The sequence below is a fragment of the Lipotes vexillifer genome, unplaced genomic scaffold, assembly GCF_000442215.2.
Source record: "Lipotes vexillifer unplaced genomic scaffold, Lipotes_vexillifer_v1.1 scaffold602, whole genome shotgun sequence".
NCBI classification, from domain to species: domain Eukaryota; kingdom Metazoa; phylum Chordata; class Mammalia; order Artiodactyla; family Lipotidae; genus Lipotes; species Lipotes vexillifer.
The window spans coordinates 2085775-2108150 of record NW_006790307.1 but is presented as its reverse complement, the minus strand read 5'-3'; the positions used below and the strand labels follow the sequence as shown (position 1 = coordinate 2108150).

The window sequence follows — 22376 nt, the reverse complement described above, 5'->3', positions numbered from 1 at the left end:
CTTTCCCTCCCGGGTGTGAGTGGAAGTTAGAACGGAAACCAGAAAGTTATCCTTTGAGGAGACCCAGCTTCCCCCAGTCCCTGGCTGGGGCGAGGAGCGTTCGGGGGAGACCACTCCCCGGCGCCCTGCGGGCTCGAGCCTGACAGGGAAAAAGTTTGCCTGAAACGGGGCTGGTTTGCTCCATTTGTTGCGGGAAGTGGCAGGAGGAAGGCAGCGGAGGGAGCCCCACCTAGTCTGGCAGCGGCCACCGCGTAGAGAAAAACTGTTAAAGGGGCCTTTCCCTTCGTCAGCAAGAGGAAATCTCTTTCTCTTACAGAGGGAGAGAAAATCCAGGAAGTTTGTCTTCTCTTTTTCGCCATCTCGATGTGTGTAATCTTAACATTGACTGTCAGCGCCGTGAATCTTATTTAAAACTACCCCCAGTGAATCGGGCCATCCGAATATTTCTTGTGGGGAAAAAAAAAAAAACCTGATGGCTTTTGGAGAAAAGATCATCCTTGCTGAGTTTAAACAGACGATTTTCTTCCTCTTCTCCTGATCCCCCACCCCTTTATTAGTTCAGAACAACATTTTTGCCTTGCAGCTCTTGTGTGAACATAAGCAGTTCTGTGTTACAGTAACGGGAAATCACATTTTTAACGGGGTAGAAAGTTGACGCTAAATGAAGATTGTGATTTTAATATTTTAAAATTAGTTCAGCCTGGTTGGATTTTTGTTTTGCTGGTAGCACAGCATCTAATATATAAACATCTAAAATATAATTTATCATGCTTATAAAACTTAAAGCTTCCAACTCATAAATTCATTTTTTAGCCCTCTTTTTTGTAATTAGAATGCCATTTGGACTTGTTCAACAAAACCTTAGCTTAGCAAGAAGTAACAAAAAAAGGGTAGACGTTCATTTAACTTAAGGCTGGTATCCCTCCTAAAAGCTGACCCTTGAATTGTGTTTGAGTCATAATGGAGTCATGGGACTTTTTAAGGGCCGGAAAGGGCTATTTAGATTATCCAGTCCCACCCTCTGATTTTACAGAGGAGGAAACTGAGGCCTGGAAAAGATAAGATAACTAGTCAGTGGTCCTGCTGACTTGTAGGACAGTAACGTATCCATAATAGAGAACCTGGAGGAAAATATATGACATTTTTATAGTGAATTACATTTTACAGAGGATGGTCGTCCCATCATACCCCAAAAAAGGTGAGTACGTTAGTCAAACAGTGTAGAACCATTGGGGTAGTTTCATTACCAAGTTTTGAGAGAGGAAGTTGATATCAGAATGGTGAATTAACTTTAAGGACACAGAGCCCTGAATGATAGTCTTATTTGAGTCCATCCATGCTTTTGATCTCTGCACTACGGGAAAGTGGTTTCACTTGCATTTTCTTTTTGTCATTCATAATAAATTGTGAAGCTCCCTTATCTGAAGAAGCCGGAAAGTAAGTCTTTGAAACACGTGTATCCAGTTTGGTTCTAATATGCCAAGTATGGGAATACAACTGAAGAACCCAATAATAAACTGGCTTAATTTTAAACTGTGGTATGGGTTCATGAAAATGATTGCTCTTGCTGCCCCTTCCCACCCTCCCCCACCCTATGAAAGTCATCTCTCTTCCTTTCTATGACAAGTGTCACTTCCTACCTCCTGTTATCATTATATGTGTTTTTTGTTATCCCACTAAATTATAGACTCCATGGACAGGATGTGTTCTTTGCACAGAGACAATACCAGTTTGTTAAATGTAAACACCATGAGGGTAGGGACTTGGTCCATTTTATTCTCTACCGTATCTTAGTTACTAGAACCTTGCCTGTGCACATAGTAAGTGTTTAGCGCTTAGATTTAGGGATTAACTGTAATAAACATTTAAAGAGATGGTATCTGAAGAGAACTTTGTCTTCCTTCAAAAAGAAACATTTCCACATTGGTTTTGGAATCATTTTAAGTTTACAAATTGATTTTTATTTTATCCTCAAAACAGTCCTTTACTGTGGAATTTCAGTATTTTCTCTTAGCTGTATAAAGGGAAAGTGAGCCCCCATGGTAAGGAGCCACCATGTAAGGAGGGTCTAGCGAGGTGTAATAGGGAATTCATCATAAAGAACTTTGATCCATGTACAGTAGGATCTTACAGGTGTATCTTCCAATATAATTCAAGATTGGTAGAAGACCTCTGCAGAGATTGATAACATAGTAACTAATTATACATGTTGTTTTAAATATAAAGTCTAAGATTTGAATGAGAAACTGTCCATGTTCAATTTTCTTTAACTTCTGTTGTAGGTATTTGATCAATATTTATTAAGGCAGTGAAATTAAATAGGGAAACTGGATCTCATACAAATAGGATTTGACTGAGTTTGCAAAGGTGTCGTTTATTTTTCTTCCAAAAGTGTAAGTAGGGATCTTTATTATTGAATGTCAGGGTCTTACTGGTATGCATGTGTCGTCATTTTCCCAAAGGCTTAAAATAATGTGTTTCTGTGTTATGTATTGGTAAAGAAGGGGTGGGTATTGATCTGTAGTGTTTAGATTTGACTGGCACCAGGAATAGTTTAGTATTTATGAACTGAATATTCAACAGCTGTCTTTTCTATTATGGCAATAATGTCACATGTTCAGTCTATAGAAAATCTTGATGAAGATTGACCTTAAACTTTGTAAGACCATATAGGATTGTGACTAAATTTATGCCTTGATTTTTCTTCCCCCTCCTATAATTTTTGAGACCCTTAGAGTCAGAGATTAGGCTGAAGTTTTTACAGTTACCCTTTTCAAATTGGATTTCTTTTAGAAAAAGTTAAGAAACAGACATTTTGGCTGATGCAATGATTCATTGTTAACACTGGATAGATTTTTCAGCAAGCAGGAGGTCTGTACCATGACTTACCCTTGTGCTGAAAGCCTGATGATTTTCAGTGTTAAGATATTTTGCAATATTACCTTTTGAGAACTTAAGTCTTTTCATTTATTAGTCCTTTGGAAATGTTATGAACACAATGGAAGCATTGGGTGCAAGGAATAGGATGAATTTATCTATTTGCAGTAAAGACTGGCTTGCTGTATAATCTCTTGTACTTTGTTTGAACCTAGTTGATCACTGGATTCTAAGACCAATCCCTTTAGTCATAGAATTTGTATTTTAGAGAAGAAAGGTTATCAGGAACTTTTGTGCTGCCTTTAAAAAATTAAAATCACTTCTTAAAATACACCACTAACAAAAAGAAATACCACTTCTCCATACTTCCTAACACTGATGTGTTTATTCCCAGTGTTAGTCAAATTAAGGCTACAACAGCAACTGATTATTTTTTCAGTAGCGATTTATGAAGAATTTTTCTTTGCATCAATAGTGGATCAAAATTTGTAAACAGTTTCCAAGGAACCTTAAAACTTATAAAAGAAAGAAATGAATATTTGGGGAATTCCCTGGTGGTCCAGTGGTTAGGACTCCACACTTTCACCTCAGAGGGCCTAGGGTTCAATCCCTGGTCAGAGAACTAAGATCCCACAAGCTGCGCGGTGGCCAAAAAAAAAAAAAAATTACAACATAGATTGCAGAATTTCCATTTGGTTTTTACTATACAGAACAATATTCTGGAGTATTACCACACTTAAAATTATATATGAGGTGCTCAAGTACTTAGAAATGTGTTCACTTTTAAATTAATAATCTTAGTCTAACTATACAGAATAATTATCTAACGTTCTGATTTTGAATTTTATATGGGCTGGTTCCTAACGCTTAACTCTTGTAGTTATGCTGTTTTGTAATTTTGTAGTTGTACGTCCGTGCTTATTTATTTATTTATTTCAGTGAGACCTTTTAAATTTAAACTGGATTCTGATCCCATGAGATAACTTGCTAGGTAATCTTTTCCAGTGGTGGGGATAGAATGTTTTTAACTGTTGTACAGGCAGACTAAAGATGTTAAAGGAAGAGAGCATGTTAAAGGAAGAGAGCATCATTAAAAGCAGTTATATGTAATTTTGAACATTTTCAATTATTGACTTCTTGGAATCATCACTTTTGCTACATCACGGAGCTTCTTGCTGAGTTTTTCAGTAGTTGCCTTGAATATTTATTTCAGTAAATATGTACTTTTAATAAAATAGTTTTCTCTCCTCTATTTAAAATGTAGCATTTTGTTAAGTAACTTTATTTTGAAAATATACAGTGAACTAATTGCCCCATTGGTGGATCACCTTTACCTGTTGTTTTCCTCCTCTTTGCCTTGTGGGAAGGGCACAAAGATGAAAGAAAATCTGTTTGTCCATTTAATAACAGTTTTTGGCAAAAGCTTCTAGAAAGGAAATGGAAAATGTTATGCAAAATTCTAATTATCTGAGTTTTCTATAATTTATCCTCTTATTAGAATATATTTTTCAAGTCACTGTATTCTATAAAAAGGGGGGGGAGTTTCTAAAAGTTCTTAGTTACTGGGAATGAGGACTATAAATAAAAGCTCTTTGTTTAATTAATAGTTTGTAGGTGTCAAAGTGGTGTGCATATCGCATCCAGCTGTTACCTACGTGTTGTTAGATTGCAGTGAGGTTACATTATGCTAACATAGTTATAGCTGCTGCTTCTAAGATTTATAAGTTATCATTAAGCTCCTCAGTAACTATAGCAAAACTTGGGAATCCCTCAGGAATCTTGAATTCTGTACTGTACAGATAATAACAAGGGATAGTAATGAAATACATAAACATGTGCATCTGTTGTTCTGCTGCTCTTGAAATTGTTGAACTTGAGATTTTGCACTAAAGTGTTTTGAATACAGAAAAGTATAATGAAGAAAATAAGTATTGCTTGTAATCATACCAGTGCAGTGAGTTTTTAGGCAAAGTTTGTAAGCTTTCCGAACCTCTTTGCTTCCTCAGTGGGAAAGATGACATATAAAGCTTCTGTTCACCTGTAGCATCGCTAGTGCCAGTTGAAGTTGATTAGATTGCTTAATTTTTAAGATTCCTGTTATGGTATGAATGAGAAGTAAGGAAGAATAATTGTGATTGTGACCAAATAAATTGTGTAGCTCAGTGGTTTTTAAAGTATGGTTCAAGGAATCCTGGGGATTGCCTAGACATTTTGAGGGAGTCTACAAGTACAGAACTGTTTACAATAATACTGAGATGTCCTTTGCCTTTTCTCTGTGTTGACATCTGTACCAGTGTACAAAAGCAAAGGTGGGTAAAACTTTTGACATCTGAGAACAAATCAGGTGAGAGTACCTCCCTGTATTAGCAGTCATGGTACATATCCTTCAGTGCCATGCACTCACAGTTTAAGAAAAAAAAGTCTAAATGCACTTGATGAAGAAGTAAAAAAAAAAATTATCAGATCTCAACTTTGTACATATCGTTTTAACGTACTGTGACAAAATAGGAAGTATGCTTAAAACGCTTTTTCTGCTGTCATACTGAAATATGGTTGCCTCTAGGGAAAGCATTTGTGTGATTTTTGAGTAGCGAGCTGAATTAGCCAATTTTTTCATGAACACCATTTTTACTTGAAAGAATGCTTGACAAACTGAAGAAGTTTTTCAGACTTGGGTATTAGACTGACACTTTCTCAAAAAGCGAAGCTGGATCTTTAAACGGAAAAGATTGACAGTATTTACGGGCAATGATAAAGTTCTAGTTTTCAAGTGAAAATTAGAATTTTGGAAGATTTTTCCGATGATATTGGTGATGTTAATGGACATGGTTTTTAGAATAATGTACAATGAAATATGTCAATATTTGAAGATCCACATGACTCTGTAAGCCAATATTTTCCAAGTCACCAGTGCATGATATTATAAGATCATGCAAGGATAAGAAACAAAGTTCTAGCTAGACCAATGGGTCATTTTTTTTTCCCAATTTATTTATTTTTGGCTGCGTTGGGTCTCCGTTGCTGCGCACGGGCTTTCTTTAGTTGCGGCGAGTGGTGGCTACTCCTCATTGCGGTGCGTGAGCTTCCCGTTGCGGTGGCTTCTCTCTTGTTGCAGAGCAGAGGCTCTAGTAGGCACGCGGGCTTCAGTAGTTGTGGCACATGGGCTTAGTTGCTCCACGGCATGTGGGATCTTCCCGGACCAGGACTCGAACTTGTGTCCCCTGCACTGGCAGGTGGATTCTTAACTACTTCACCACCAGGGAAGCCCCCAAGACCAGTGGGTCTTAATGTGAATGTAGAGTTTATTGATAAGGTTACCCATTCCAATATATTTCAGCCAATTGAGTTTTGGTCTAGTATCAAAGGAGAATATCCACATTTATCTGAAAGGCCATTAAAGTATTCCCAAATGTCTGTCTGGTTATTTACTTTTTTGTGTGTATTACTCATTTTTCCATGCTTTGCAATATATTGAACATATTTTTGTTGGAGGAGTAGAGAAGAATAGGAACCATAGATAAATGTGAGGCAGTGTTTTCATGTGCTTTATCTTAGAATCTCATTAATATATAATCATTTTAAGTTTAATTTCTTTGCAGTTTTTTCCATTGAGCAGTCCATTCAACTTGCTGTGCTGCGCGGCTTGTGGGATCTTAGTTCCCCAACCAGGGATTGAACCCAGGCCCTGGCAGTGAAAGCACCAAGTTGTAACTACTGGACTGCCAGGGGATTCCCCCCATTCAACTTTGGATTGCAGTAGGAGATTAGGTAATTGTTATTTTTTAAGTCAATTTTTGGTTTTAATACTTGTTTTGTACATCAGATTACTCACCCATAGATAGGTTGCATATATGTTCAAGTTTTGACATAACCCTAAACAGATTTTTAATAGTTGGCTTTCACAATTTTAGGGTATATAGTAGCTTTCATGTAGTAAAGCTATGTACTTTTTCCTACTTCTAGTTTAATAATGTGTCCTTGACCTGAGAATTTGATGTGTTGTCTAGATACTTTTCCAAAACAAATGAGAATGTTTTTACCTTCTGGGAGAAAGTTGTTTCTTTTTCATGTTTATTTAAGAATAATTGTAGCAATCCTTGTTAAACAACTATTTTCATAAAAGTCATGTCTTAGGACCATTCCAACTTTTAAAGGATTTTTAGGACAACCTGCATTTGGTTCAAGTAACAAGTTTCAGGTTATGAAAGAAGTAAGATACATAAGTTGTAGTTTGTACTGCACCCAGTTTCTTGGAAATTTAGTGCCAGTTATTTCCCTAGGAATAATAAAATGGGTGGGAATAAAGAGAGTATTGAGTCTGAACACCACTGTTTGAAAGAACAGGGTTGGCATCAGAGAAAGAGAAAGATTCGAAGTGGTTTAGGGAAGAAGTAAGTGTAAAAAACTAGCTTCAGGATAGCTTCAGGGAGTAATAAGCACTATAGAATTCCTGCCCCCATGAGCTAATCCCACAGTAGGGGGCGTTCATTTAATAGGAAGCTTTAGTTCTCCCTATATTAAATAATTAACTGGTCAGCTGTTCTGAATTAGGGAACATACTGAGATCATATTTTATGTCCCGGACATCCAAATTAGTCACAAAGTTGCCACTCACTATTGCTTATATAGTTTAAGTTGCTAGCTGAAAAATGTTAGAAATTCCCTGTATTTTAGGTTTTTTATACTTAAGCTTTTTTTAACCTCCAAGAGCCCTGTCACCTTACTTGATCTTCGTTGAACAAAGAGAATACAGGATTTGCAAGCTTTTAAGGGCGGAAGAGCATTTATAAAAGTTTTCTATTGTTTCCATGAAAGTGATGATGGTGATAATAGTCAGTGAGGAGGTGGAAGGGCAGGAAGTAGAACAGAAAAGAGTGAAGATGGTGATTAAGAGGTTCTCTTTCTAATGAGCAGGGCTGCCGTTACTGCTATTCACTTTAGAGTTCTGGTTGAGCAAAAATGATAAACTCCACTTTGAAAAGCACTTACGGTGCTTTAGTGATTGATTCATCTTGTCCACCAGTGGGTCCTATGTAGAGGATAAATTTATATTATCTATCAATTAGAGATTATGGTATTAGAGTAGAAGTTTCATAATTATGCAGTGTGACTTGAGAGTACTTTTGCTCTTTTTACTCCCAACAGGCCCTTACGCACTTTTCTCTGAACCTTCAGGTGCTCGGATTGGACACTTATTTCACTTTTTCTCATAAGTTTTAACTGATTCCATTGAGCATGAGGGCTAAATCTGAGAAATGATGTGCTAGTTTTGCTTTTTTTGTTTGTTTGTTTGTTTTTAGAATATGCTTTATTTTTTGATGTGGACCACTTTTAAAGTCTTTATTGAATTTGTTACAATACTGCTTCTGTTTTATGTTTTGGTTTTTTGGACCCGAGGCATGTGGGATCTTAGCTCCCCCACCAGGGATCGAATCCACACCCCCTGCATTGGAGGCAAATTCTTAACCACTGGACCGCCAAGGAAGTCCCGATGTGCTAGTTTTGAATAGTTTGATTCTACCCTATTTAAGTAGCATGGTTTAGTAGTGGTAACTTTGACCTGCGTGATCTAGGCTTCAGTTCCCTCTGGCACTGGCCATGAAGCCTAGAACAAGTTAACTCCTCTCTTAGAACTTACCTTTATGTAGACAAAGTTTGATTAACAGTTGTTAAGGTATTTTTGAGCTCTAAAATCCTGTGTTGCTGTTATATCACCCTTGTTTAAAGCCTCAGTCATCTCTTGCCTGGACTCCTACAGGAACTTTCTAACTTGTTGCCATTCCTCAGTCTTCACCCAGAAGACAAAGTCATCTTTTAAAAATGTAAACCAGATCATGTAATACCCTCCAGTCCCAGTTTCCTACCCCAGTGGCTTAAAATAAAAACCAGGTCCAGTTCTTGCTTACTTCACAACTTTACCTCCTTTCCATTGCTCACTAAGCTCCAGCCATACTGGAGTTCTTTCTGATCTTGACCCCACCAGCCCTTTACCACCTTTTGAGTTTTTGGTGCTTACAACTGCTGTCTGTCTGTCATGCTCTTTCTTCAGCTGTCTGCAGTTCTGCCTTAGTCTGAACCTTACATCTCAGTTCAGATGTCTCATCTGCAGAGAAGTTTTTCCTGATCACCTTATATAAAGGAATATCCCCTCTTTATTACCTTCACAGTTCTTACCAAATAATTATATTTATTTATTCATCTATCCTCTCTTCCCCTCGAAAATGTTTCAAGAGGGAAGAAACACCATGTCACTTTTCCAACACAGTCTCAAATGGTAATTGGCACACATAGTAAGTGCTCAAATTTGTTTTATTTTAATTGAAAGAATACATGAAGAGTTCAGTAGTTTGTCCTTATCAATTCCCATCATAGGCTACTTCTTACACTAATTTTTTTAAGTGTTACATTTATTTCCAACTATAATCCCTCATTACTTAGGGTATCTTGTCTCTTGAGGAGTCGTTCATCTGACTGCCTATAATTGGAGCTGGTTGATCTCAGTTGCTGTATGTTATGATTAAATTGAGTAGTTATGCACAAAAGGTTCTTAGCAAAGACATGAAAATTTAATCATCATGAAATGTAAATAGTTCAAAATAATAATAATACCCAAATGAGTGATATAGATGAGTGCTTATAGAATCAAAAGAAGAAGTAAAAACCTTTAGGCTTTCGTAGTCCAAGAAGACATTAAAAATGAGGTGGGATCTGTATATGATATTAAAAGGGTACTTAAGTTTTAGACTAACAGTGAATCAGGGTAGACAACAATTTAGAAATTGAAAAGTGCAGAGTATGTTTAAGGGAGTATTTTGCTCTTCTAGTAGATGTTTGTGAAATGGATTATAGGTCCGTAATACCTTACCTATATAACGCTTGGTGCCAGGTATTTTGGAATTCAGAACTTTTTGGAAAGATTTATTTTGCATTTTAGTAAGAATAATCAAGCACTTAATATTTCTAAAGTGAAATATGAATAGTTACACTTAATGGGATAAATAAAAACTATAAATAGCACATCAGTGCTTGGGTGAAGTTTTGCTGTGTAAAAAATTTATGTTGGGTCAGGTTTTGCTGCTAAATTAAACTTGCAGATTTCAGAGATTTTCTGATTTCAGAATTTCTGTGAGAAATGGGTCTGAAATAGTTGGAAAGGCTTTACTCTTTATTACTTTTTGTCTTTGGAGAGGACATCAGGGTCTGAAAATGTTAGTTTGAGGCAATTAGCTTAGAAACAGTTTCTGCCAAGGAATTTTTGACACAGACTCAGGGTGGAAGGCACTGCTGAGGGTGATGAGTCTTTACAGGTATGGGAGAACCACCTAAATTCCTTAGAGTCCGGTTAAATGTTTGGAAGTAGTAGAGATTCATCGGTGTATATAGGTGCCTGGAAAATAGTAAATGTTAAAAAAAAGTGTAATGCTTGAGAGCTCATATTTTAGATGCGATTTCTTCTTTATCAGTTTTTAAAGTCTTAAACCCTGCAGTTTGTCTCCCAATTGATAGATTTGTAAGAATTACATAATACATATAATTGTGAGGTAAGAGCGCAAGAGAAGGTTAGAATAGGAATACTGTAGGACTGATGTAATCTGTTTTAACATCTTTGATGGAATCACTTGGTATTGACAAGGAAAGAAGTACATATCTGAAGATGCTACTTTGAAACTCAGGATTGATTATAAGAAGTGCCTGCTAGCTTTCTGTGTTTTCCCCACTGCTCTCCTTATTCTTGCAACCTAATTAACACCCAGATTCAGTCCTCATTGTCTTTATCCATTCATTTGGTGTATATTAATGTCCAAGAATGAAGACATGTGTGTGCTATTTTTGTATATTGACTTGTATCTTATAGAATTGCCAAGATAGGCATGTTTCAAAACTATAAAAGACAAAAGTGCTTACTGACCTAATAATTATGCAAGTAAGTGAAATAATGTATGGAAAAGCCAAATGTAAGCATTATTTATGGCTTACAAAGTGTGGCATGCCTTTTATTTTTCTAAGTGGTCTTTATTATACTGGGTACTAAATGCCTCTTTGAATAAACTGAAGAGGCTAGAGTATAAAAGGAAGAACTGTTACATTAGTCTAAAACAACTTTATAAGACTACTAGCTGCACAAGCCAGTGTGGGCATTAGCTAGCATAAACTGCTGCTTAGATTAAGATGTTAAAATTATTAGAGAAAACTATGAGAAGTACCTGTGCTTCCACTGTTTTTTGTTAGTTGGTTAATTTTTCTCCTCTGAACTTGTGGCACATTTACTAGGGGATTTTTCCATTAGGAATGTCCTGGTCTTGAAATTTCATTTAGAACGTAATGCAGATTATAAACCCACAATCTGAAATTATGGCATTCTTATTATGGTTTCAAATGCATTTGGGAGCAGTCATGTTAAACTTTGTCTTAATCTTAGGAAGGTAACGGTAAAATGAAATAAAAAAATTTTTGTAGTCATTTGTTCCTTCTCTCATGAAAGACTAATTCTATTTATTTCTGAATTCAACCTAGTGTTGAAATAGACTGTAAAATTGTTTTTAAAATGTTCCCCCATCCTTGTGGAGGGTGGTGTATTATAAAATCTGAGTATCTATATTAAAAGAAATATTTGTGGCATTCTTCCAGTCATAAAAGTGGGTGTGGTTTGTTCTGGAGTCCTTACCCTTAACTTGAATTCTGGTCTGTCTGCTGGTAGTAAAGAGCCTCACTTCTGATTTCTTAAAATGCATGAAAGCACATATTTTCCCTAACTAATTGGGATATCTCTGTGGTTGATGTAATCATCTCATTCTGCAGCCTGTTCAGCAAACATTATTGAGCACCTTTGGTGTAATTGTTAAATTCTGGAATCACAAATTCAGGAGACTTGGAGAAAATGTGGCTTCACTAGGAACATAGTAAAACATCTGGTTAACCTTCTTATTATCCCTTTGCAGTGGTGTTGTCTCTTTTTTTTCTGTGGCATGTGGAAGCTAAGATGTTAAGAGTGGATTATTTAAATGACTGAGGATTATTTAAAATACTGATTTCTGGAGACCTGAGGAACACAGAGACCTTCCTTTTCTGTGCTAAATTTGGGGACGCTTACTTGGAATCAAGGAAGACTAATAATATGGGCTCTGATAGACCCTGATCTTTCTTTGCTAGGATATAGGTCTTAGGGTCTTAAGGAGGAAGGGAGGTGTTAAGAGTCTTCCAGAGGTGCTTTTTAAAACACACACACACACACACACACACACACACACACACTCCCACTCCCTACAATAATCACAGAAACCACTGCTCTAATGTCACTTTAATTTCTCCCAGGCTTCTGGGTCTTCAGATTTAAGTTTGATCTGACCTTGAGACATCCCCTCCCACCATTCCTATCAGTGACTTTGTTTTGCCACCTCCTCAAATACCCTATGCATGGCTCCTTAACTTCCTATCATGGCAGGGTGTGGCCCACATGGGCCAGGCTACATCTAACAGAAACATAATATCTGATGAAAAATGTCTTATTATATGGACATGCAGATGTGTGTGTTTACATTTATCTTTAGAGAGGCTCATCAGTATCTGAACAGATACAGACCTAAATGAATCTTGGTGTATAACCTCGCTTTATAGAAAATGAAAATGGTAGGTTTTTCAGCCTCCCTTGGTAGCTAGGGTGCAAGTACTTGACATAGGACCAAGACACAGGATTTTTCTGAAACAAATCTGAAATGAAACTTTGCAGAGCCCTAGTGGCATGAATGCTTTAATCTTAAGCTGTTTATTATGTTAACTACTTCCAGAATCAAAGTGAGCAGATTTAATAGATCAGATTTAGCTCCAAATGTAAAAGTGTAGTGCTTTACCCAAGATGCCCTTTTCAATTTTATCTGTAAAGCTTGATGGAGTTTGGGGATATGTTGGGGTCTTACATTAGGTTCCCCTAATAACACTGTTTTATCATCCTCACAAATGGCCTTGACAACTGAATCTGTTGACTAAGTGTATAAGGCGCCTGTTGAATGTTGTAAAATAGAGCAACATCAACTATGCCAGAACCAAAATTGTTTTTGATAGAGTCTTAAGCATTCAGGTGGACCATCCTCAGTGATTCCTTTCAAGGTTTTTGTTGTTGTTGTTGAGTTTTTTGCATATTATTTTGCAGCTAACTAATTCATCTTTGTAAAACTATCAGACAACATGCTACCTATGTGAAATATTCTACAGCAGAAATTTTCAGATGTTTTTTAGTTACAGTCCTGTTTCTCCTTTCCCTAAACCATAGTAGACATTGATAATTGAGAACTGTACTGTTTCCCTTTGAGTCCAGCATCATTATTAACACTGCACTCCAGGTAGCCATTAATATTTTGAGTTGCTGTTTGAGCTAAAACCCATTTGCCACCAGTGAATTAATGGACAAGATCTGTCCTTATCTCTTCCAGGGCATATCAGCAAACTCTCTGTAAAGGGCCGGTTAATAAATATCTTAGGCTTTGTGGACCACGTATTCTCTGTCACAACCACTCAACTCTGCTGTGTTAGTAGGAGTAACCATAGACAGTATGCAGTTGTATGGCTGTGTTCCAACAAAACATTATTTACAAAAAACAGACATGGTGAAGTTTAGCCTGTGGGCTGGAATTAGTCAACCCCTGCTCTAGGGCAAGAAACTGGTTTTGATTCATTCAACAAATAATTGCCTTCTGTATTCCAGGCACTGTGTTAAGTGTTGGTTATGTAGCAATTAACATTATACATAGATCTCTGGCCATAAAATATTTAAGCCTTAACTGAGTATTTTTTATGCTTTAGGCATATCCAAAGGGGCTTTTTGAGGAAAAATATGGCCTGGCCCATACATCTGCCTCATTTGTCAGTACAAGTGAGATCTTAGGCAAATACCCTAAGTGCCATGTTCTGTGGTAGTGGTGTTAACTAAAAGTAATCTCAGTATGCTTTAGATATCAGATGCTGTGGTATCAAAGTGAACATCCTGTTATTAAAAGGGAGGGGCTTAAGATGTGTGGATCTAGTATCTGTACTGCCTGAACATAGTAGGTACTTAGTGTTCGTACGGGGTTGTGAGATAAAACTGAAATTACCAGTTGTCTTAACTATCTTCTGCCAGTCTCTTGCAACTTCTTTCCTCTATGCAGCATATTGTTTCTGACCTCTTAATTTTGGTTTTCATTTTGTTACAGGTTTTTCTTGCAAATCAATCCATGCATTTTAAAATTAGGCCACATATTAATCATATTTAATAAAATGCTTAACTTTTATAGATGTATTGTCCAGATTTCTGTTAGAACTCCTTTTATTTAAAAAGTAGCTTTAGTTTTTCTCAATACTGGTATGTTTTTCTTCAAAATATCCAGTACTATTGATTACAAAATGAGTCATATCTCTTGACTAATACTCAGAGATCTTCATTATCTTAACTGTAGACTCTCCTGCTATTTTTTTTTTCCTGTCCCTTTGTACCTTGAGGTCCACTCAGACTGTGCTTTCTACTGTAGTCTGATCATATTCCTACATTTTGCTGCCGACCTTTTTCTGAATTTCCATAGTATTTTTGTTTTTCTCATGATATTTTCCATGATTTTTGTCTCACCTTTCTTACAAACTTGTAAGCTTCTTGAGAGCAAGTATGTTTTGTTCATCTTTGTAACCCTTGTGATCACTTGCACTTAATGCATATTCAGATACTAATTCTATGAAAGCTATACTTTTCTAATTAAGCAAGGGACAGTGTTCCTTCATGACAGATTCCTTGAATTTTTATACAAATGAGAAAAGTCGTGTCAAAATACATTGTAAATTGTAAAGGCCGTAGAAATATTGTTTGTTACCATACACACTCAAACTTTGCCCTTATACTAAGTGATGTACACAGTTTGGTTTTTAATGTCCATGTTTTATTTCAGAGAAGAGTATGATCACATTGTGAAAAAAAATAAGCTTGTAGTACATTTGCAAGATTTTTTTTTTTATTATTGATTGCTGGGAAGATGTTTTTATTTATTTGGTTGTGCTGGGTCTTAGTTGTGGCAGGCAGCCTCCTTAGTTGAGGCTCGCCGGCTCCTTAGTTGTGGCAGGCAGGCTCCTTAGGTGTGGCATGCGAACTCTTAGTTGCGGCATGCATGTGGGATCTAGTTCCGTGGCCAGGGATCGAACCATGGGCCGCCCCGCACTGGGAGCGTGGAGTCTTAACTGCTGCGCCACCAGGGAAGTCCCTGAAAGATGTTTTCTAAGCCTTCACAGTTCCACATCTTTAAAATTACGAAACATGAGAGGAAGCAAATTCCTATCAATATGTATTCCACAAAAAGAAGACCAGCCACCTTGTTTTTCTCAGGACTGAGGATTTCTTGGGACATAAGACTGAGTGCTAAAATCAGGACTGTTGGTCACCCTGATTTCACTTTGATGTGGCTACCTTTTTTGCTTATCACTGTGTTAGCACAGTTCGATAAATGCCTGGTAACTAGACAGTTGGCTTAGTGGGAGAGGGGTGTTGGGACACTTGGGCTTTTATTTCTTAAGTTTCTGAATATTATTTATTTTGGATAGACGTTCTTTAATATTCAAATGAAAATACAGAAGTGCATTTGATTAATTATTTAGGAATATATTTGTGTATGACATCATGGTGTCCTTATCAGAAGGTGGTGCTACTAAATTTCTTAATTAAAAATTGTATCATCTGTCAGATGATTAGTGCTTTATTTAAATGTACTTTATTACATATAGCAAAGTCCTAGGCAGCTTGAAATTTTCCTTTTAAAGCGGTTTAAGCTTTGATCACAGATTAACAGAGACGGTGTTTGTAAGGAAACATCTAGGGTAGTGTGTGCCTAGTCATTCCTGAGCTGCAGTTAGCTTTTGTATGTGTTCATGTTACGTAAATCAGAGAACACCATGGCTGAGATCTCTCTAATAGCAGGTATATAACTTAAAGTGGCTACTAAAAATCCTTACAAATTTTGTCAGCAGTTGAGCCATTGTGGGACATAAACTATTCTGAGACATGCACTGTGCCTGGTAGTGTTGATGGAAAGGAGCCATTAAAAATATTGATACTTATACCAAAAAGATGTCCTTAATTTGATTAATCTATTGGCTAAAATAGGCTCTTCTGGGATGGTGTGCTTGGTTGTTATCCTTTCATTATTTGTCTTGTTTTAAGAATGTGAATAGAGTCCTTTTGTTATTTTAGCTTTTTATGGTTCTTTTTGCCACCTTGTGAGACTTGCCAGCTTATATCATGGACATTGTTGTAGAAAAATTACTTGAGCCTTTAAAGCAAGTGTATCCAACATTATATTCCTGTACAGAAATGTAAAGGTCAGATTTGGGTGATGAAAAGACTTGAGAAGACAAGAAAATGGGAACATTTAGATTAAAGTCGAGAAATAATGGTGTCCTTTTCAAAAGAGATGGAGGAAATCTGCATTTCTTTGCTTGTAGTAGTTTTTGTTGATTTTTAATAGATACGTTTTAGTTTTCGACTAGACCTTAAAAGAATGTTGAGTAAACACTAGCAATGGTGTCACCATAGCCGTAGTATCTATTTATTCCTAGAGAAATCAGAAATAGGATGTAAGGTGCTTACTTCTGCCCTGTTTACAGAAGGCTTAAGATAAAGAGGAAAAGGACCAAGGACCAAGTCCAAAGACACAGTCTAGGCAAGTGATTTTTATATGTTATGGTTTATTGTACATACAATACAAGCTAGTCACTGAGTATTTTACACTGAGAAGCTCATTAAGCCTAGAAAGATTTTTGGTTTTGTACAGTGCTGATTTTTTCTGTTCATATTCCTTTTTCTCATAAACTGGCAAAAGACTCCATCAAAGTTCATTTGATAAAGGCTTACAACTAAAATTATAAAACCTTAAATTGAGATTTGTAATCGTCTAAATAAATTGTATATTTCAAATTAATACACCAGAATTATTGAGTGAAACAAATTACACATGGTACATTTATAATCTTCCTAAACAAATCAGTGTCCGTTCTGTACCTGAAGCCTTTTGAACACAGGCATTGAGCATCTTCTTTCTAATCGCTTTGAGAATAAAAGATGCTACTGCCATGTCCATACTATTGTCAGTTTTTCCTCCATTGTCTTTGAGACCTATTCCAAAAGATAAAAGATACCTACTAAACCAAGTGTGTTCCTCTTAGGCTCCCTATCTGGTTAAATGGTGTCACTATCCATCTGTTTGATCATGCTGCATCTCATCTTCCTTTCCTCACCCAGCGTTGTCTGTCCTCATGTGTTCTCTTGAGTCTGACTTAGAAATTTCTCAAATATCCTTTCTCTTTATTCCTTCTGCCACTACCCTGACTTAGGTCACCATCTCATACCTGCATTAAACTCCTACTGAATTCCCAGAGTTCAGGAAACTAATACTCTGCTTCTGTATTCTTTCTAAAACACAGATATATTCATATCATTTCCCAACTTGCAAACTTTGTTTCTCAGTTTCTTATAGAATGCAGATCAAGACTCCCCTTCCTCTTGTACCTAACCCCCTTCCCCATGCACTCATGATGTAATGAATTCTCTCATGCTAGTCCTTTTTCCTGGAATGCGCTTATCTCTCAGTGAACCTCCCTATTCCCTTAAAATATCCACTGGTCTGGCTTAAATATCCACTTAGTGAAACCTTGCCTGATACATCCTTACAGTCAGACAGTTCTCTTCTCTGCACCCATAGCATTTTGTTCTGTAAAATTGACTTGATTGCGAGCTAACACAGTACAAGCATTATAAACATTTTAAAGTTCCATACTTACAAAGCATCTTCTGGGATGTAAAAGCCACTGAAATATAGCTGTCATATTTGTTTTTTCTCAAATTTCTGGAATGCCCTACCTCTTTGTCTTCACAGTTAAAACTAACATATCTAATCTGTTCATGGACATTCAAGTGTATAATAAATTAACGTTTTCCCTTCATATTTGCATCCTGTATCCCCCTTTTTTCCACATGAGAAATGAGACTTCTTATGAGGTAATGGAGTGGAGAGAATGGAATTGATTTCAGAAACATCAGGGTAGAATGGATCAGACTTGGTAATGGGGTGGAGAAGAGAGACAAATGACAACTCCTCAGGGTATACAATTTTCTGTAGTATACTATAGTATACTTTTGAAGTCTTTTAGGTGCTTCAAGTTTTAAGCACTGTAGACAGATAGGATAAAAAAATTTTCAAGTACCATTTACTGACTGCTTATTATGTGTTACTCATTGTGTTAAGCATTTTGTGTGGAATAATTTATTTTATTTGAAATTTTTTTAATTTAAGAAGTACTGTTTTTTCCCATTTTCAGATGAGGAAATAAGGCACAGAGAGGTTAAAATATCATGACCAAGGTCACTTAGCTAATATGTGTTAGAACTGGCATTCTAATCCAGGAAATCAGATCTAAAGTCTATGCTCTTTTTTTTTTTTTTTTTTTTTAATTTATTTATTTTTGGCTGTGTTGGGTCTTTGTTGCTGCGTGCTGGCTTTCTCTAGTTGCAGCGAGCGGGGGCTACTCTTCGTTGCACTGCGCAGGCTTCTCATTGTGGTGGCTTCTCGTTGTGGAGCATGGGCTCTAGGTGCATGGGCTTCAGTAGTTGTGGCACACGGGCTTAGTTGCTCCGCGGCATGTGGAATCTTCCCAGACCAGGGCTTGAACCCGTGTCCCCTGCGTTGGCAGGCGGACTCTTAACCACTGCGCCACCAGGGAATCCCTGTGCTCTTAACTGTTGTTATATTTTCCTATTTGTTTGTTTGTTTTTTCAATTTAAAATACAGTTAACTAAGGCCTCCGTGTGAGTGAGTATGTGTGTGTGTGTGTATCAGATTCTAAGATATATAGCAAATAATAAAGTTAATGTCCATACTTGGGTTACCTAAATTCAGTTCGGAAGACACAGCAGATTTTGAGTTATTATGTATGCCTGTAGAATTTACAGCCAGATCTGACAAGAGGGAAAAAACTGACAGGTTAATTTTTAGGACATGTCCAAGGAGCTGGTGAGCAGGGGAGAGGAATCTGTCAGATCCCTCCAAATCCGACCTGTTTGGAGGGATCTGATAGAAACTAATATGGTGATCTTGAGCCCCCATTATTTCTTCTTGCCTAATTTTGAAACATTTTTGGGATCTCTGTTTTTTGTCACTTAACTACCTTGCTCATGTATTGTTGACTGAGAAATCTATTAAGATTTCTTTATATGTTTTTTCTGCAGTTGTCAGGTTACTGATAAATTTTTATACTGTAGTTAATATATTCTCTCAGAGATGTGATCAACTTTGAAAGGTAACTACAGTGAAAAGTCCAATAATAAAACTGGAAACATGACTTTAAATTGCATGTCATAGTATATGTTAGAATAAGCTTCATTTACTGGCAACATTAGTCCATGAAAAGGGCAAAGGAAGAATTTTATTCCTCTGTGAGGTGTTATAAATATGGTCAGAATAGAGAAAATGCTGTAAAACGGTTTGACAGTCTACAAATTCTATGCTTGACTAGATTTAGAAATCTAGTTTACAGAGAAGACCTTTCTTGGCAGAATTTAAGTTAGTAAGATTGGAAACATTTTTAAAAGAGGGTGTGAGGTAATGTTTGGACCTCTTAATTTTTCCTCCAAAAAATAATTTTTTAAACTGCTCAGAAGTTTTGAACACTGTCATTGTGTCCAAAAGATTAGTCCAGTTTCTTTTAACATTTGAATTAGTTAATTTTATTTAGGAGTGAGAAGAGAGCACAGTAATCCTCTTTAGCTGCTAAAATACTACTTCGGGAGTTGGAGGCGGAAAGGAGAAATCAAGTATCATCTCCCCAGAAAGTGTTCAGTGGGAGTAGTGTCACTTGACTTCAGGAATCAGTAGTTAAGTGTTTTTACTTAGCCCTTTATTTATAATTTAAGATCACAGAATTTCAGACTGGGGGGGATGAAAGGGAGGTCGTAGCTGAACAACATGAGGATAGGAAAATTGCTAGTTACCAATGTTTTGGAAGAATTTTAATTTGTAGCTATTTGGAGAATTTTAATGGAAAGGAACTATGAAATTCGCTGATCACTTTTTAAGTATTGTTTCTTATTATAACCTATTTTTTACATTTATTAATGAGACTGATTTGAAGAATAAGTCAGATTAAAACTAATAATAAATAAGTCAGATTATGGAGTTGAGAGTAGGTGTCTCTGGAACCCAGAAGTTGTTGGTTTTAGTACTATTCGTGCTGTAGAGGTTTTTTTTTTTTTTTTTTTTTTTTTTTAAATTCCTGGCTGCTTTGGGTCTTCGTTGCTGTGTGCGGGCTCTCCCTAGCTGCGGTGAGCGGGCGCCACTCTTTCATTACGGTGCGCAGGCCTATCATCACCGTGGCCTCTCCTGTTGCGGAGCACGGGCTCTAGGCACCGGGCTTCAGCAGCTGCGGCACACAAGCTCCAGAGTGCCGGCTCAGTAGTTGTGGCGCAGGGGATCAGCTGCTCCGCTGCATGTGGGATCCTCCCGGACCAGGGCTCAAACCCGTGTCCCCCCCAACACTGGCAGGCAGACTCCCAACCACTGCACCACCAGGGAAGCCCAGAGCATTTTCTTTTCTACTGAAATTACAATTCCTACAGGACAAATACAAGAAACTAATATTAAAAAACATTTTTTTCTAAGATATATGCCCAAAGCATCTCATACATTCTTTCTTCTCCTCCCCTCCCCTCCCCACCCTTTTCCTTTGCTCTTTTTTCTTTCTTTATTTTTTTGGCCACGCTGCATGGCATGCGGGATCTTTGTTCCCCAATCAGGGATCAGACCCATGCCCCCTGCAGTGGAAGTGCGGAGTCTTAACCACTGGAACTCCAGGGAAGTCCCCTCATTTTTTTTTTTTTAAGTCTTCTCTTCTTTATTATTTTTATTTATTTATTTATTTTATTATTTTTGGCTGCATTGGGTCTTCGTTGCTGCACTCAGGCTTCCTCTGGTTGTGGCTAGCGGGGCTACTCTTTGTTGCAGAGCGCGGGCTTCTCATTGCGGTGGCTTCTCTTGTTGTGGAGCACCGGCTTTAGGCGCGCGGGCTTTGGTAGTGGTGGCTCGCGGGCTCAGTAGTTGTGTCTCGCGGGCTTTGGAGCGCAGGCTCAGCAGTGGTGGCGCACGGGCTTAGTTGCTCCGTGGCATGTGAGAATCTTCCTGGACCAGGGCTCGAACCCCTGTCCCCTACATTAGCAAGCGGATTCTTAACCACTGTGCCATCAGGGAAGTCCCCCTCATTTTTTTTTTTAATGTCAGGAATTCCATTGGAATTCATGACATCTGTCAATAACTGATGAACTTAAATGGCAGTTTACCTAAAAAGTAACTTGTTAGTGGTCTTTTAAAAATCTAAGTATTTCTTTCCTTTGCTGGAAATGAATTATTAGTCTTTAGATAGTCATTCTTTTATTCAACAAACATTTCTAGACCAAATAGGGAACACCAAAATAAATAAATAATGGCCACTCTGCATCTAATTGATGATGGTAATGACTAACACTTAAGGCTTTTATAGATAATATATATTCTTATTTAATCTGCCCATCAACTCTGTGAAATTGGTATTATCATTGTCCGTATTTTACACATAAAAACACAAGCCTAGGAATAAGTGACAGGTCACTTGTAAATTGCATAGGTGGCCAGTTCTAGGTCTTATTTCTAGAATCCATGTTTTACCACCCTGGACTGCAAAGGTAGTATAATTTTTACTTTTATGGTATAAGGAAAAACTAAGTTTGGTCCTCAAACTTAGCCAAATGGCTTCTTTATTTATTGATAATGAATTAGCCACACTTGGTTAAGGAATGTCTCTAAAAATGTCAGTTGATTATTTGTTTTGCTTAAAATATAGGATTGCTTTGTTATTGAAACATAGGTCTATCATTTCAAAACAAAGAATCAGTGTATTTGCTTTTCAAGATAATCTTGATATCAAGCATTTTCAAGGTAACCTTGTGTATACAAATTTTGTTACTGGATTAATATAACCAAAGTTTCCTTAATTCCTTTGGTTTGATGGTGTATTATATTTTATCCTGGATAGGATTAAAGCAGTCTTTAATTAGAATCTATTATTCAGTGTTTTATGGGTCAGCCTGGTGACATTTGGTCCCCACTCCACATTTTTTGCATATTTTATATATACACTTCTCCTTTACAACCACTTTTTACTTCTTTTTATATTTTACTTCCCAACCTTAATCCCCATAATCAATATGTATAATCCCCTCTACAACCAATCTCTTCATTTGGGGTGATGGTTGAAGAGAAGTATGTTTCCTGAGGGAGAATCTCATGCCCATGCCCTAAACTTAAATTACTTTGAAAGAAGCCTTAACTGCACAAAGCATCTTGGACTAGCATGCCAGAAGGAGGAAGAAAATGTAGAAGGCATTTGCATCTTGCCTTGGTTGAATGCCCAGTAGTTGTTGACAGGTTTTCCCATAGGACAGCCTATGAATAGGGAGATTGTCCTTA

At 37.1% G+C, this 22376-nt stretch overlaps 1 protein-coding gene across 3 annotated transcripts in view; it reads left to right on the top strand.

Annotated features, from left to right (window-relative positions):
- RAP1B (RAP1B, member of RAS oncogene family) overlaps positions 1–22376 on the top strand; it is a 45497-nt gene that overhangs the window by 597 nt on the left and 22524 nt on the right. Inside the window, exon 1 of one of the 3 annotated variants that reach the window (XM_007463565.1) lies at positions 17251–17261. The exons of the other annotated variants lie outside the window; for them this stretch is intronic. The gene's annotated coding sequence lies outside the window, so the exon portion shown is untranslated. Of the gene's footprint in view, positions 1–17250; positions 17262–22376 lie in introns of those variants that run through there. 3 annotated transcript variants of the gene reach the window in all.